The sequence below is a fragment of the Copadichromis virginalis genome, linkage group LG23 (genome assembly GCF_057382275.1).
Source record: "Copadichromis virginalis isolate Kocher_CV1m ecotype Utaka linkage group LG23, C_Virginalis_male_GT1.1, whole genome shotgun sequence".
NCBI lineage: Eukaryota > Metazoa > Chordata > Actinopteri > Cichliformes > Cichlidae > Copadichromis > Copadichromis virginalis.
The window spans coordinates 13,563,890-13,579,443 of record NC_140639.1 but is presented as its reverse complement, the minus strand read 5'-3'; positions in this window follow the sequence as shown (position 1 = coordinate 13,579,443).

The window sequence follows — 15,554 nt, the reverse complement described above, 5'->3', positions numbered from 1 at the left end:
GACCAGACAGTGATGAGCCCAATAGGCATCAAGAACCCAGGAAAACAACACAAATGGCCGTCTGAGCAGGTCAGCTTTAAACTGCTCCGTCAAACTACACCTGCCCAGATTATCACTCGTGATAGCCGCCCCCGCAGCAGAACTGTGCTGTTAACACACTTCCTTTAGTTCATGTGGACAACAGAAAGAAAATAGTTCCTACAATCACTCACAACTGAAACATTGTTAAAACTTCAATTTCCAAAAAGACAGAACAGAAAGAAAATACTTCTGCATGAAACTTCTCACAACAAGTTTGTTTTTTGTGCTTTTGTTTTTTAGTAACTGTGTCATAATTCCAGGAAAGAGGTATCATTGAACGATTAGTTTTTAGGATGAGCTGGCATGAAGACAACATCAACAGTCAAAAAGAGTTTAGATACTCGTAGACTGCTCTTAAATTAATAAGAGTTTTATGGTTTGATTTTCATGTTTTTAGTATTCTGATTTTACCCACTAGTTTTCAGAAGCCAATCTGTATTTTTACATTTAGATGAACAGCAATATAACACACACAGCGATGAAATATCATGCGCTGAAATAAGATTTTGTTGACGTTAGAGGGGAAATCGAGAATCTGTGCAGATATAAAGTGGCTGAGATAATTTGGTGATATTAAGGCTTTTGCTTTTTATACTTCATGCATATCTTGACGTTCTGGTTAGAGGTCAGTATGACCACCTGCCCTCGCAGCCCTTTGAAATGTTTCAAATGCTTGCATCTGTTCATCTTTCATTTTTGTGTGTACTCCAGCCAAGGAGCTATAGCCAACTGCGGTAAAACTACTTTTGACCCTATCAGATGTCTCGTGCAGGTTTCTGGAAGCAGTAAAAAGATAACTCAGAGTCTGAGTTACTGTTAGCAAAGAGGTTGTAAATGTTATCGCCTGTCATCAATCACCTGAATATACAGCAGGCCACGCTGAGGATACAGAACATTGCTCAGCAAAGCAGCACACGTGCAAACAAGGGGTTAAAGTGGGATTTGACGAGAGTGGGAACCATAGGTACCAAGACGGCAGGCGACATGACTCTCCTCAATAACAACCAAAGCATCAGTGGCGGCATGAGATTTAAAGTGAGTTAAATGACAAATATGATCCGACCTTAAGCAGAATTTGGATGAAGACGTCCATATTGGATGATGATTGCGTGAAAGTTTGATTGTAACCGAAACTTCAGGAGGAAGAGGGATTCGTCTGGACTGTGTTTGGTCCTTCAGTCTTGCACTGTGAACATCGGTACAACTAGCTCCCTGCCCTGCTCTGTAAGATTTAGCCATCTTCATTCTGCAATATAACAGATGTCACGTGATCTCTTGTGACTTCTTTCCGAACCCTGTTGTCTAAATTCGTAAGACAAAAGAGCATCATCAGGTTCAGCTGATAACTGCTAACCTTTATCTAGTCTAAGAGTGACCACGGACACCACAAGCGGCCCCTCACTGGTCTGACTGTACATTTTACCACAGTACTGCAGTTTAGCCAGTTTAATAATACTTGCTTAAACTGACTAGTTTTTGCAGAGCTAGAACAACTCCAGTTATTACGTTTTTACATCCTGCTACAATGCAGTCAAACTGAAGGAACCGGTTTCTTCCAGTATATCAGGTACTATTTTGCTTTGAAAATAATCCATCATTTTTCCTTTGTCCTTCCATCTTTGAGTCACTTTCACTTCAAATTTCACTTATTATGATCATAATAGTTTGAAACCTTAAAGCTATCAACATAAAATAAACCAACACTCGTGACTTCACGTGATGAGGGGCAAAATGTTACACTTTAGGCTTCATTATGGTTCATCCGGTCTATTCCTTATCAACATATACATGCAGAAAAATCCCACCAAAGCACTGATTTCCATACAGACCAGCAGTGTGAGGTTTGTCTACACCGTGACCCACCAGAACAGAGATTCAAGCATCTGCAGTTGGTGGCTTGGTCTATATCATAACTGTTTCTTTAAATAACGAATGATTTCTGTGTTATTTTTCTCTCATCCCTGAATCACGGCCTGAACAACGTGATGCATAATTCTCATTTTCTTACCTTGTCGTCTGCTAAAGGTCAGTGTTAATGCCTTCCTTCTGCTCTTTCAGTCTCCTGGCAACCTGTCCTTCTTTGACTGTCCTTATTACAGGCAGGTAATTACAATGAAGAAGTCACCGGCTGACAAGTGTCCAACTCGATTTTTAGCACTTTGTTTAGAACTTTGTGGAGCCACGAAGTTCAGTGTCTTAATATCTTTAGTATCCTGGATTGAGCTTATTAACATCATCATTTAAGAATTTACTTTGTAAACACAAAGTTCTACCAGTTTGTGGAATTTCAGTTTTTTACAGTAGTAGGAGAAACTTCTGTACATGCGTTGACCTCATCAATTTTGAATATGAACACGTTTAGCAGCAAACTGATTACAGAAGCTAAACAGGCAGCCGATCTAATCTCAGCCCCTGAACTGGACCTGTGGATCGTGTTTGTGCTGTTGGAACCTGGTGGAGCATTTTTAATCTGACAAACAATATGCAAGCCGTGACTCAGCACACCTCCCAGGCCTGGTTGCTCTCTGTTCAGGGAAAAAACAGAACTCCAGAACACATCCAACAAGCATCCTTTCTGCTACTTAAGATTTCTACCACGGCAGAATCAATAGGAGATCAGGCACACAACACGCCTCCAACGCAGTGTCTTCACACTCGTACCGTCACAGAGCAGGAGTGTGAAATCGGGACCAACCGAGGCTCAGGAGCGGTTTTTGACCACAGGCCATCAGACTTGTAAATGACTCTCGCCTCCTCCCACTGACATAAACAACTCTCCAGTTGTGCGATACACTCTAACCTCCTACACGCACACACCTCCCTGCTCCCTTTAGTGGGATTATGGAATTATGATTATTTATCCTTCTTGCTCATCAACATGCTTACTTTGCAGAAGATCCTTCATCACTCTTTACTATTTAGAGCAACTTTATTGCTCAATCTGCTGCTCTTCCCCTTTAAACTTTACTCTTCTAACTTCTTTAATATTTTGAACATGTGTTTGATTTTTAACGCTCGAAAATCGTTGCTGTGTCCAGTGGAAGAAAGAATAATAAAGTGTTCCTTGTTAGTTTTTTGTATCATCTTTTCCACCCAAGAATCACCGCATGATGAACCTGAATTCACACAGATGCCACTCCCACAGGCAGTCATATTTGAAGCTTAAGTTTAAGCATGAAAGTGGTTTTTTACTACAATCCTCATTCACGGAAATGCATTTTTTCTTTGAATGCATCAGGGTTCAGTATCTTCAAAATAAATCGAAGTGAGCTAGGCATCAACCCGGCAACCTTGTGATTGATAGACACACATTCACGAAATCATGTGTTTACAGCAACAGTGACTAAAATTCATTTGAGTTCATTAACTGTTGATATATTACAGCCTGAATAAAATGTTTTCAGTAAGTTCTAATTAAACTGTTTTAGTTTTATAAATTACTCTTTTTAAAAAATTTTTTTACATTTAATACATTTAACTTCTCACTTCAGGTGTTTATATCTCTGCGGGTAAAATGCCTGGTCCCCTGCATTAGACTTAGTGGTGTTGTAGTGACATGTTCTGCGGCTCCTCTGGAATAACATCCTGGGAAACCTGAGTGAAAAACATAAAATTTACAGTCACCTCTGTCAAGTTAGAAGCCCACCCCTATTCTTCCTTAAACTTTAATAAGCCCTTTAAAGGATAACCTTGCTTTCCGTGTTTTTTGCGTTACCTCTTCATCATAGAGTGGCCGCGCGTGTTTCAGATGCTTTCCAGTTCCCTGGTAAATAATTCAGAACTACACGATAAAAGTCATTTTGAAAATCTAGTCTTTGATTCAGGTTTGCACACCCTCGCGCTCTCGGCACGCTCTCGCATTCTCACAATATCCACTCGCCAGCCAGAGCAAAGCTAATTTGTGGCTTCACCTCAGATTTACATCTCGGAATGTGGCGCCTACTCGGGGTGAAAGCGTGCGAGACATCGTCTCGCATTTGAAGAAATCATTAACAATTAAGAGGAGGACTCAGGGATTGTTCAAAATGGTTGCACAGCAGCACGGAAGCAGCAACAGCAGCTGAAATAGTAATGTGTCTTCCTGCGAAGCCGTCAGCTCTCTCATCTCGCATCGGTTGAGTGGCGAGGACTTGATGTGGAATTCCAGCAATGTGTGCAATGATCTGTTTATGTTCTGCACTTAATGGGGAAATACACCCTAACACGGATCACACGTATGATATTCACGCATTCCTCCACAACCGGGTCTACTTTTTTGAAAAACTCCTCGCTGTATCTTCACAACAAAGGCTTGCTTTGTTGCCACGTGTGACGATGGATGCACACGTTGTAGCTGCACTAAGTGGCTCTCCTGTGAGAATGATAGCACAATGCTCTCTGTCTTGTAGCAGGTACACAGTGTGAGCTAATCCATCCTGTTTTGAGGGAGAAAAGAAGAAATTTAAGGATTTGCAAAGCGCAAACCAGCGCGGATTTCTCTGATATTTAAAAAGATAATGTGGCAGCTTTGAATCGTCAGGTGAAAAGGTTAGAGGGTCATAAATCAGACACACACTTCATATTTAGTCTGTTCTCCAAGGCAGTGCTCAGAGTTCACCTCGCTCCCAATCTGCTCATGTTTTATACATGTCGCCCTTCACACTATGTCTTCATCTCGCACGTTCCCCGGGCATACATTGAAAAACCGCAGAGATCTGTGTTTTCTTTCTGTCAAATGTTTTTCTCCAGCCTGATGATTTAGGATACGAGGAAGAGTCATATTTGGTCCTCGAGCACGGTTAGTAATGTCTCCACAGGCCCCTGGGGATGCTCTGAGTAGACCCTTAGAGATGCTGCTGTGTAATATTATGTAAGGATTTTTCATCTTCCTGCAGAATAAACTGCTCAACTCTTGGTTTGTCACATTTGTTCGAGCGCACGTTGAGTTGTTTAGAATAAACTTCACATGTCCCAAAATATTTACGACATTTTTTAGCAATATATATATAAAGCAAAAAGTAACAAACACCTCCCATTTCACCCACTACAATACACATTTGGGCAAACAACAAAACTGCATGGTACGCACCAATCATCTGTTCTGACTGAACTTCTGCCAGAATTTTTCACATAGCAAATAAGTCGTTCTTTCTCCTGTGAGGGTCATCCTAGCCAGTGTGGAACATTTGGACTAATTAAACCTTTTGTAGCCCTCAATATGAAAGCCGACCCACGGCACAAAGTGTGATATGTGCTCTTTGTGGAAGAGCCACTGACAAAACTACTGTGTCACTGCACGGCGTTCAGTAAAAAAGTTACTGAAAAAGAAGCTCACATTTTTGTCAAAGAGCAGGTAAAATAGCCACTGGCACAACACAGCTTACTGCACCTCCTCGGCTCTCCATCATTAAAAGGTCGTCATTCTCAAGATGCCCTGCTGTTGCTGAAAGATGCAAAAAATTTGTCAAAGTTCTAAATTTGTGCAAATACAGTCAGGTCCACAGGTATTTTGTGATTTAGCCAGTGTACCATCAATCGAACAAGGACCGGACGTGCCTGAAATTTCAGCTTTGATTCTGAAAAGTGTTGCACTAAACATTTTTATGCACGGCCCCCAAAAGCAGGTGAACGGGCCTCACCTGGCCGTGAAACTGTGTGTCATGATTACATTGCTGCTCAAAAGTGTCTAAAACTGGCTGTTAATGCAATACTTTTCTTAAAGCTTTTGAATTAAAGATAAAAGTCTGCACTTGAGTCACATGCTGATTGATTATTTAAAATCCACTGTGGTGCTATACAGAGGCAAAACTACAAAAATTGGTCTTCTCTAAATAATTTTTGACTGATAATCCAGTCCCAAGCCAGCAAAGCTTTGGTGCTGCATTAATGCCACATGTATAAGATCACAACTCGGTGTACCTCTGTCAGTGAATGGAACACAAAGTCTTCAGTACAGACTGAAGGAGTTTTCAGTTTTGACTCAGTGAATTTTAATTTGATGTTTCTGTAGATATTCCGAATATAATTTGGGTCTTTTAAGTCATGATTTGCATGTGCAATGCTGCACACAGTGGAATGCTTTTATACTGTTGGCAACCTCAAAATTATGTATTACCATTATGCTGTTGTTTCTGGACGAGCGTGCGTGTGCTTCCAAAACCATCAGCCCCCAGGCGAGGATCCCAGAGGAGATAAGGGATGAAGAATAGATGGCATTCTGAGCCTTAAAACCTCATGCACGTGTTTTTATTTTTACCTCCAGACATCTCGGGAGCCATCTGTTCAAACATTTAAAGAATACCTTGCTCTTGTCAGCTGGGGAGAGAAGAGCAGCTTGACCAACAGCTATTACGAATGTGCTGTCGAGTAAATGCAGCTCCCAGGACACGAGGGATTTTTGTAAGAAACCCAGAAAATAACTGCTGCTAGGAATTTATGTGACTGCAGCTGTGGTATGGTATTACTCAAGCGCATGAGTGCAAAACGTATTTGTGTGCGAACACCCGAGCAGCTGAGTTCACTTTTGACCGATTGGAGAATCGATCGACTTCCTGCTGTTTTCGCCGCAGAGGCCTCCGATGTTCACGTGTTTGTGGGCTTCTCGGGGAACAGTACGTTCTTGGCGTCATTTCAGCCATGACTCTCTGATACTGGAGATCCACAAAAACAGAGCGAGAGAGACAGAGGACCGAGGAATTCGTTCTGCTCGTGTCCTCCCGACGTCTCGCCCTGAATTACAGCTCATTTAATCACATTTTAATGCATTCTGTACAATAGCTCAGAAATGTAAGGTAAAAAAAAATAAAAAGGTGCAATAATAGCTTCAAAGTCATATCATCTGTGTTATTCAGATATGAGTGAACATTATTGAGCCTCATTTTCTAAAGAATATTATCAGGTTTAAACTTCCAGTCTTGAAGACGCTTTTTTCTTTCCCGTCTCTCTGCTTGTAATTGGCTTTCTTAAGCAGATGGCAGTTTTTAGAAAAAGTCAGAATGTGACACTGAGTGCCTCCCTCAAGACTTCTCCACCATTTTCTGAGAAAGCGTCTGAATAGATCCCGACAAGCCATTACTGCTCTTGGCTTTTCCCTGTTTATTTCTATTTACAGCAGTTAATACAATTATTCCCAGTCGTGACCTATTTAAGCGCTGCATGCTACGAGCCATTAGCATTCAGCGGGTCTACAAAGTTACCACATTGATGGATTTGTGAAAGGAGGTTGTGTTTTTTAGTGTGCGCGTAGGTGGAGGTTCAGAGGCCTCCTGTTTGTCTTCATTTAACTGATTTTCTGTTGCCATAGGAGCAGGCCTCTTTTTTTCTCCCATGAAAGTGCAGCACTTCAGAGCACACTGTCTGGATTCAGATCTACAAGAAGGTGTCAGGGGAGTTGTCCAGGATTTTACATCTATCATCGCTCCTATTAGATGACTCGCAGCTCACTTTGGAGAAAATGTTTAGTTTTTATTATTCCAGAACGATTCATGAGGATGTGGTAATGTGGGTTTAGTAGCTCTTTAAAAATAGCATGTATATATCCCACAACATGTAGGAAGGCTCATAATAAAGTGCAAATGCTGGATGTGGTTGCTGTTGTTTTGTTATCCTTGTTCCTTTTGGAAGATTTTGAAAGCTCCCTTTTGCCGTGTTTGATTTTTCACTCCACCTGAGAACGATTTCTCAGTAAATCAAGCCGAAAGAGGAAAAAGTCAGACTAAAAGCAGACCGTTTTGGATACGAGCTATTCGTCGTCCTCCCCTCCGGACCTCTCCTCAGACACAAAGCCAATCAGCCTACGAGATACAAGCCTGCACCTCTCCGTAGGTTAGAGGCTCCCAACCTTTCCATCTGAAAAACATCACGTCCCTGTCTTTTCCCACTTCCTTTGATTTAATGCAGACATTAAGTAATGCTGTTTGATTCAACAGTGACTTCACTTTATTTTATGCCGTTTCTCTATTTAGTCACAGTTAAGAAGAAGACAGACCCAAATGCAGGACAAGAGAACAAATAAAAGCAAGCCTTTATTGTGGCTTAAACAGAGATCCAAAAACATGAGAGGCCTGGATGGTAGAGCATATTCCAGCTGTCAGAGGGTGAAAGAAATCAAAACAGGAATCCAACATTCAGACACAAAATATAAAACGTCAAAAATCAGAACAACAAGCCTCAAACATAAGACTCTGAAAAAAAAACATCAAACCCCAAGACAGAATCTTTGGACCGGGGCACACTTTTCATTACTTTTAGCTTCTTCTTCTTCTTCTTTTTTTGCGGTAACCCTCCTGTTATGTTGCGAGTCACATTGACCCAGAACAGAAGAGATGTCACATGTCATCTGCATCACTACAGAAAATGAAAAAAATCAAAATTACAAAAGCAAATCGTAAAATAATCAATGCCAGTGTTTCTGACACTTTTGAGTAAACACGCCCCGGGTCAAATTGACCCAGGAACATCAATGGTGTTCCCGGAAACCAACATAACAGGAGTCTTTTCATTACTTTAAGGAAGACATCGACAAATTCAAGTGTTTACCCATTACCCCTCAGTCAGTTATTAATATTGTTATTATACTTTAAATTTATTTTTCTATCAAATCATTTTCAGCTCTTTTTTTTGTTTGTTGTTAACATTTACTGTGTTACAGCTGAACAGTGACTGATGTGTTAAAAATGGGGCCACTGCACACTCCTGTGGTTGCAACTTGTCAGTCCGAAGGTGGCCCCACCCTGCAGCATACCCTGTGTTATCATCCCCTTTTAACCTAATGAGGACCATAATTTGAGAAGTGAACACCGGAAAATACACTTGTCACAAATGTGATGGGTGTATTTGTAAGTTCATAGATAAGGCAACTGGCAGACTTTTCTAATTTGCTTCTATAAAACCAGACTTCTTAGATGAGATTAGATTAGATTAGCCTTTATTGTCTTCCTTGGGAGAAATTTATTTTGGACAAATGAGGGAAACACGTCAACGTGACATCGTTCCCTCTAGCCGAGTCGCAAGTCTTGCTTCCTGCAGTCGCCTCCTGCTGGCCATTAGAAGGACAGCAGGTTTCAGGCACTTCTAGATTAGCCACAATTTTTAGACTTGAAGCTACAGCCATCTTTTAGTCTTCGCTTTGAACTTATTATTCCATCTGTTTAAAATAAATAGTCAAAACATTCAAAATCTTAGCTACTTTAAACTGTTTCAGTTAAGCTAATTATTGAGCTATGTTTGTGTCAATGGCAGACGGGTTTTTTTCTTTTCCTGGACCAGATTTCAAACCGTCCGTGTGAAATCACTCGGTGATAACAGACAGAATCAGCCCAGATGTGCCAGTTCAGTATGAACACCCAGGGTCAAAAGTTTGAGAGGTTAAAAACATGTTTGCAAACAGAAAGTTCCAACATGCCTGCGAGCTGGGGGTTTTAGCTGGAAGCAACCCTTAGATTCACAACAATGTGGCGAATAGAGGAAGTGAAAGGCATTATGTGATTTCAAGGAATTATTGTTTAAATAACGACAGGCGACAGGAAGTGGGTGGGACCAAAAATAAACTTTTCTCAATTTCCAGCCGAGCAGCTGAAGAGACTTCCAGTAAGAGTGAAGAATGCTATTGATTGACATATGACCTGATCACCAAGAATTTGAGCCTGCTGTTGTCTGGTTAGCCTTGGCGACCTGTCCAGGTTGCGCCCTGCCCCTCACCTAAAGGCAGCTGGGATAGGACAGGTGGTTCAGGAGATGGATGGAAAGGATGGATGGACTTTGGTGAACATTAGTCTGAAATAACACAACTGCACAATTTAGCTTCAAGCCTTTGTGAGCCTTACAATCTCAGAGTGGCTTATATGTAAGAACTGTGCATGCATTCATTTAGACTATGAATATTTATCCATTACCTTTGGCCAAAGCTCCTTGCCACGTTGCCATGCACACAGGGTATTTGAATGACTGAAGAGAGTAATTTACATTGACAACAGGTTTACTCCTCAACATATGTTTGTAACCTACAGCCTATATGTACAGTTTTTAAAATCTATTTCTAACCTGTTTCCCTGGGGGAAATCACTGCAGGTGCCTGACGTTGCTCGTGGCTCATGAACATGTCTATAAAAGGTCAAGGCAGACGGTTAGCCCAACGTTACAGCCTGGTGTGGTTGCTGCTTTCACTGAGGAATATTTTCCAGGTGTCCATGTTCAAACACATCATCGAACCCCAACGCCTGAAACCCGAGCGGCCTCGCTGAGGGCCTAACTGAAAGGGCAATGTCATCATAAACTCGAGATTACATTGAAAAGATGATGAGTGGATATTTTTGATGCGATCTATTCTCTTCAACAATACCAGTGAGTCCTATTGAAAAAAAGTGGGTCAATGGATCTATTTTTAGAAGCAATTGCACCTCTTTTTGCAAACAAGCAAAGGCAAAATAACTAAATACAAAAAAAAAAAAAATCCAGATGAGATGTCACCCAGCTACACTGAACAAATATTCAGGGGAAATCAAGGTGTTGAGCTTGCTGGTAAATGGGGTGAGCTATTTATCTGGTTTCAAACTTCACTTCCCTGTGGAGATGAGAAGCTGCGTGAGGGCATGAGATGACTGGGAAGGGGGCGGCTTTGCCTCCCGGATTGGCTTTGATAAACTGGGGGACTTGTGAGATTTGTAGGGCTCTCTGTTCTAAAGTGGGCTTCCGTTTCATCATCTCCAAGTCCCGGTGCCTTGCGTGGCTACCTTGTTGTAATTCCTCCTCATTTTCCCGGCTTCTCGCTCATATTGCCTTTTCATTCCCAAAGATATCACTTGAAACGGAAGCGTTTGCTGCCTTCTCCTCTGTTAGAAGTGACACTGTGGGCGATGATGTGATGGAGGCGTACCGGAGACAACATCCTCACATGCACCTCCCTGGTTTAATGCTGCGCAATTGCGCACAAAAGTTTGTCAACTAAACGGAGCATAAAGTTGCATATGTTGAAAGTTGCAGGGAACACGTTTACTCTGCAAGAAATCAAGGAAACTACAATAAGCGTTAGGAAGGCCTGTTCACTGTTAATGGCGGCGGCGTGCAGCGAATTACTGCGCATCTTGCAATCACACTCGATAAATCACACGAGACTGTGCACTGCCCGACAAACCGGGCAACAGAATGTCAGTGGAGCAGAAAGCAAATTTGCGGCAGAGCAGAAAATGCACTGTATTCCTGCGGGCATTGCATGACAAATCTCTGAACTTCCACTGAGCAGAGGTTGGGCATTGTTTGTAAAGAATTCCTAAATGGCTGTTTCACTTCGGGCACAACCTGCGACAACGAGAAACCTAAGCAAGGGCCGTTCGCGGCTCATTTCAGCCCCCAAAATCAGTGTTTTCCTATGACATCAAATTAAGATGAAATGTTGCTGATTTTTAAAGTACATGCCGCAACTTTGCTCAATTATGCGTCTGCGTTTCCCAGAGGATTTCATGTATATGTAGGTGACACATCTGCACCACATGTTAAACCGTTAGCTACAAAAAATAGAGATAAAAAGCAGATCAGTCTCTGCTCTTGAGAGCCCAGCAGCCTAATGGCTTCATCCTTCCAGTCATAGTGACAGAGGGGGTACGTTTCCAGGAAAACCCACTAACATTACTCACCTTCAGTTAAACTCCCCTGATGTAATAGCCAGTAAACCGCAGAATTAGTGCGCAGAAGTTTCACATTTCTTCCCCCGTTTTGTAGAAATGAAAGTGTTAGAGAATGTTCTCACACTGTTTACTGTGGTTATGTTACACAGGGGAAGGTGTAAATATGCAGCCTTGCTCAAAGGCAGCAGTTAGGACTAAATGTGTTACTTGCCACCTTTAATTCATCAAGTCCACACTGGTTTTCATCCTCCTCCCATTAGGCCCAGATATCAAAGCCATCTTTTTTTCTGGCTACTTTTCGGTGCCAATCTGAGCTTAAGGCTAAAGTGCTGCTCACATGAGTCACAACATCTCAAATTCTGATGAATTACACGATATTTGATCGCTGCTTCCTGCTGCACGGCTGGCCCGAGTGAGAGCAGTCAGAGTGTCCAGAGTGACACAGTACGTCACGGAGAGGCGGTTTGGATTTGTAATGACACATGCCAGGAGGCCTTGTCTGTTTTACAGTCAGAGGTGATGTGAGAAAGATGAGACAGAATCAGGCTGGCAAGAGAGGGAAAAAAGAGAGCACGGGCATGCGAATGAGCTGGAACCACGATGAGGCTTTACATCCATTCTCACGTGTCTGCTGTCACGCCGTTAATAAGCACAAATTGAGTTTGAATACATGTTAAACATGTTGTAATCACGCGTGTAGGACATGAATCTGCTCCCCGCGGTGCTGCTCTCCTCCTTCCGCGGCTGTCGGATCATCACTGGAACAACACTGCCACTCAGTGGCTGGATCATCTCCCTCTGGACAAAACACAAGGTTGGCCTAAGTACACTCGTGCGGCTCTCAGCCCTGCGTGGCATTTGCACCATAACTGAACTCATGAGTATCAACTGAGGGTTAACACCCTGGAGGAAAAATGGCTTCATCCCCAAATATAGGGCATGGGAAGTTATTTTTTTTACCTTCCTGCTTTTTTGAACTGCTTGTAACCCCCTCCTGCTGCTATGATTTAGTGCCAGTGTTACGTATTATTACCTAAGTGACATTTACACAATCTCGGACTGCCAGTGTGTGCAGAGCTTAATGTTATTTTCCAACAATTTACAACTCAGCTGTAGTTTGGATTCAGCCTCGGGGACTAACATTTTAAAGTTTCCGAACTGATGTGCATCTCATTGTCTCACTGATTTCAGCCTCTTGTCTGTTTGTTTTTTTACTCAGAGGTTTTGTATCGTGCTGCAAGAAAGGAAGAATTTTCGCGACCAAAAAAAAAGTCCTCTGTCCAACTTTTTCAGGCATTTTTCCGAAGTTAGAATCATTTTTTCAAATCTCACATTAACTGTGGAGTGCCTCAAAGAAGATAATATTACACAGGTTATCAATCATTAATTATCTAGATTTAAAAAAAAAAAGAGTAACTGATAATTTAAAAGAAACAAAAAGTCCATGTGAACAGGCTTTATAATATCTCTGTGTTTTCAAGATTCAAAGTAAACTTTTGATTTTTCAGAAATTCCTGAGTAATTCTGGGTTTGCATTGGATTCCTATTCAGCAGTACAACACTGCCTGAACCTTTGTGTGGGATTTAGATGATTTACTTTAGAAATATAAAGTATACAAGAAAAATGTACAACCTTTTTAAGAGATGATGTAATTAAGGAAGGGCTTTATTAAAAACAGCCAGCCAGCTTTCCCTGCTTTTCTATTGTTGCTGTTCTTGGAACAATGAAATGATGTGGACTGAAAAACTATTTTACTTTTATTGTTTTTCTGTCTGAGATCTCTGAGGAAACTCCACTCTGTGTCACTCTCGTTTGTCACCCGAGGCCTTGGGCGACGAGCTTGAAAACATAAAACACGCTTTGCTTCTTTGTGCTTAAAAATGAATAAAATGTCATAAATTCAAATGCATTCTTTTTCACCCCAGTTCAGAAGTAAAGAAGATTTACATGCTCGAATCAGTGCTGTATTTATTTACACACGTTATATGAAAGGGATCCGAGGCAAATAATGGAAACACGCTACAGAAGTTAAAGCAAGTCTTTGGTCAGAGGTGCTCCACCCGCTAAAAGTTTCACACAAAGGAACACCAAAACCTGCAATTACTCTCACCTCAATGCCTGTTTTCATACGCACCCACAGTCACTGTAAAAGAATGCACGCCCTCTGCAAACTCGAAGGTTTAACGTATCAGGACATAATAAAATAAAAATCATCCGATTCTTTGCAGCTTCTAAAATCATTTCCATCTATCCTCAGGCGTACTCTTCTTTACGGCTTTGTTTAAATTTCATTGAGGTTTGCATGAATTTGTTTATGCACAGCTCTGTTGAGGTCCCGCCACACATTTCAGTTGGGCTGCAAGCTGGAATCATCATGACAGCTGGTATGAGATGTTTGTGTTCTGTGCATTATGACCAAAACATCTCCGCTCTTGTTTTTCCTGTCCGAAGGTCATTGCTCCAGAAGTCTTGTGGTTTGTTTAGATGCAGCTTTGTAAATCTAAGCAGTGTTGCCATGTTCTTTTCAGGAGAGGCTTTCTCCTGGCAACCCTGCAAACAAGCCATACTTGTTTAGTCTGTTATGTGCGGACATGAACTTGCTACCTGAGGCCTGCAGAGGATGGTGACTGACTTGAATTCTTTCTAGTTTGTGAATAATCTTTGTCAGTGTGAAGTAGCAGACTGCAAATGGTTTAGAGAAATGGCCTTATAGACCTTCTGCAAGATCATTGCTGATGTCTTTTTGGTTCCTAGGGACCACCAAACTGTCAAAAAATCTGCTTTTATAGAGGTGCTCACACTTGCTGATGATCACTTAATCAAGTGCATCCGATCAGCAGCGCCTGGCTGCTACTTATCCTTTTGATTCCTACAGAAGCAGTTAAGGTGTACCTTGTTTTTCACACACTGCTTCTGCATTTTAGCCTAGTTTAAAAACATGGTGTAATGTCATACTGTATGGTATTGTTCACCTCAGGTTTTCCAGGCTGATGTGTTTCTGACGCTATCACCTTGCTTATAGTGTCAAACTCTGAAGCTGACCTGTTTCTGAATAATACCACCAAATGGTGCCAAAACAAAGAAAAAATTAATGCTGTTCCATTGGTGGGAAGCTGTTTTGCACTATTTTGCTGTCACAAACATGTCTACGCTAACTTTTAAGACTCTCCTTACAGTAAATTGAAGTAATCATGGCTTATGTCCAATAAATAACAAGATTAAAACATTGTCTTAGGTCCAGACTAGGCCGAATCTGTTTCTTGGCTCTGATGTCAAACCCAGGAACAGTTCCCAAACTGTAACAACAGAAACATGTAGAGCTGTCGAACATGCTTCCATAGGCTTGTCTTGTGTGTTGATTACCAAATGATAACCACATTTATGGAGCACAGTGAGACTTTGAACTAACAGACCTGCTTTCAAGTCAATGCTTTGACAGGACAGTTCATTGTAAACATTATATAGAACTACTACAGCTTCTAATCTGTTCCCACATTGTTCATTCACCTAAGAATATCTAATAATAAATACATTAGCGCAAAAAAAAAAAATCCAAAAAACAATTAGGTTAAAAACCAACTTTTGTTAATGTATTTTGAAGGTTTGTTAAGTAAAAGAAGAAGAAAGAATAGAAAACAAGAAGAGTAATGGCATGTCTTTTATAAATAAGACATTGTAGTCTTGTAAATATGTTTAATTATTGAGTAATTTGCTGTCACTGTGTTTTGGTGACCAGTAGCATAACAGCATGGCGGGTAACATCTGAACCCGTCCAAATTCTCAGATTATAAAACTGCTGTTTCACAATACCACAGGGTGTCCTCTGGTGTTAACAGGCCATCTGTTTTGCTAATACACGAGAGGAAAAGGTG